Source organism: Takifugu flavidus, unplaced genomic scaffold (genome assembly GCF_003711565.1).
Source record: "Takifugu flavidus isolate HTHZ2018 unplaced genomic scaffold, ASM371156v2 ctg276, whole genome shotgun sequence".
Classification (NCBI taxonomy): domain Eukaryota; kingdom Metazoa; phylum Chordata; class Actinopteri; order Tetraodontiformes; family Tetraodontidae; genus Takifugu; species Takifugu flavidus.
Window position 1 is genome coordinate 60 of NW_026621922.1, and position 2511 is coordinate 2570.

Here is a 2511-nt window from a genome sequence, read left to right on the forward strand (position 1 = left end):
ATCATTGAGTCCATCCTCACCTCCTCCGTCCTCCCCTCCTCCGTCCTCCCCTCCTCCGTCCTCACCTCCTCCGTCCTCCCCTCCTCCATCCTCACCTCCTCCATCACCGTGTGCTATGCTGGTGCCACTGTCAGGGACAGACTGAGGCTGCAGCGCGTCGTGCGCGCTGCCGAGAAGGTGATCGGCTGCAGGCTTCCATCCATCTGGGTCCTGTATATCTCCAGGACCCAGAGGCGTGCAGGTCGGATCACGGCCGACCCTTCCCACCCTGGTCACGGACTGTTTTCCCCCCTCCCCTCAGGCAGGAGACTACGGTCCATTCAGACCAAAACCTCCCGCTACATGAACAGCTTCTTCCCCTCTGCCATCAGGCTGCTGAACACCAAGTGACTTATCACTTAAGCACCACGTACAGCAGCCAGTCGGACTCACGAACAATACACTACTCCTTCATTGCACTATTTCTTACCATTTATGTATATACTGTATATATGTCTTATTTTATTTTATTTATCTTATTCTAGTGTTGTCTTCTTTATGTTGAATGTCTCAGCGTCACACCAAGACAGATTACTAGCTTGTGTAATACTGTATACTGTATTACATGAACAATGGCAATAAATCTGCTTCTGATTCTGATTCTGCTGGATAATTATCAGGAACACTGGCGGCCTCTGCTGACCCAGTGGAAGAGTGCAAAAAGCTTACAGCACCTGGTATTCCCAGGCGGTCTCCCATCAAGTACTAACCAGGCCCGACCCTGCTTAGCTTCCGAGATCGGACGAGATCGGGCGTTCTCAGGGTGGTATGGCCGTAAGCGAGAGCAGGTGCAAGAAAATGGCCTTTTGAAGTTAATACACTCAAACTTATTTTCTTGAAACATTTATTCTGGTGGAGGTTGTCCATTTTGCTTTGTCACAGTCCAAACCTCAATGTTGGAGCAGCCTCCAATCCATTCCCCCCAAAAAGAAAAGGCTATATAGCCTATGAGCGCCATATCATCAAATCTGCCTAGAACGGCTCTTGGATGAGAGGTGAAACGCCTTCAAAAAAATCAAACAAGATTCAACTCCGATAAATGAAATCAACTTAAAAGCAATGTGCCATGGCCGGGAATCGGTGCCATGGCCGGGAATCGATCCCGGGCCGGTGCGGGCCAGTTGACAATTGCTGTAACAGACAACCTGATTGAAACCTCCTGAAGACCCCAGAGGGAGAGTTCGAATCCAGCTTTGGGCATTATCAAAGAGAAGATATTTGTTTGAAAAATTCACGATCATAAAAATATTTAAAGAGCATAGCAGTGTCTGTGAGGTTTATGAGCCAGAAATGCTGCTCTTTTTAGGAGCACAGCCATCTATTAAACTGTAGTTTGTGTCATAGCATAGTTTTATTGACAAATTCTAAATTGCAAGTAGCAGATATGAACAGGGAAATGCTACGTTATCTGCTTATTCTGTTACAAATAATCTGATGAGATAGGTGTGGAGTTAATTCAGTTGGGGATAGACAGATGGAATATTAGTGTTGTTAGTATGATACTTGAGTTCTTTAGATATTGTTTTCAATTCAGGAATCTGCCGCCTTGAGTTGGCTTTTTTTGAAGACAGAAATGTTGACAATAGTGTGGACCAAAGTGGGAAATTCAATTTTATTTAAACACAAACACACACACACGGACGCACGCACGCACGCACGCACGCACATGTAGTGGGTCTGAAATAGCCACATATAGTTTATTATGTTAACAGACACCCCCTCTTTTTCATTCTAATATTTGAACCTTTATACGGTTTGCAGAAATCATTGCCACTTTGCACCAGTAGAGGGTGCTTTAACACCAGTGGGTCCAAGCAAACAGTCTACGCTCTGCTTTTGCTCTGCGCATGTGCAAAGAATAAATTACACTGCGCAGCAGTAGCGTGAGCTGACAACTCGCGTGTCGTGTGTTTGGATCCACAGGTATGTAAAATGTACTATTTGTACAGTTCTTTTCAGTTAAACTATGTAGCAACATATAAGCGAAGTCATGAAGGGAAGCTAAGCACTGTAAGATGTTGAAATATGTACTTTATCGTCGTGGTTTGTTATCGGGCATTCCCGTCAGCAAAAGGTTAGTTAAACAAGAGTGAGTGTATATGTGTGTGTGTGCGTAGTTCCGACCATAAAAGTTACTGGTGACTAGTTATTGTTTGTTAGTACTATTCTGAGAGTAATTGGTATGGTACTTGCCATGTTGTGTATATGAATGTGAACATTCAAGTGCATGTGCAACGAATAAAATACACTGCGCAGCAGTAGCGTGAGCTGACAACTCTCGTGTCGTGTGTTTGGATCCACAGGTAGTTATACCGTAGCTCAGCCGCTCAGCGCCCGCCGCCTGAGTGGCTCATGCTGCCGGACCAGAGACCCCTAGCTCTGGCGCCGGTAACATTTGGGGGCTCGTCCGGGATGGTTAGCGTTTCTGCCTAGTGAAGTGAGTGTCGCGACGACGTGAAACGGTGCCCAAAG

The 2511-nt window shown here is 45.9% G+C and overlaps 1 non-coding gene across 1 annotated transcript; it reads right to left on the minus strand.

The window, feature by feature from the left end:
* Positions 1 to 701: 701 nt before the first annotated feature.
* On the minus strand, positions 702 to 819 carry LOC130520079 (5S ribosomal RNA). Its single transcript, XR_008948635.1, has one exon. It is a non-coding gene; the product is annotated as a 5S ribosomal RNA (ribosomal RNA).
* Positions 820 to 2511: the final 1692 nt, after the last annotated feature.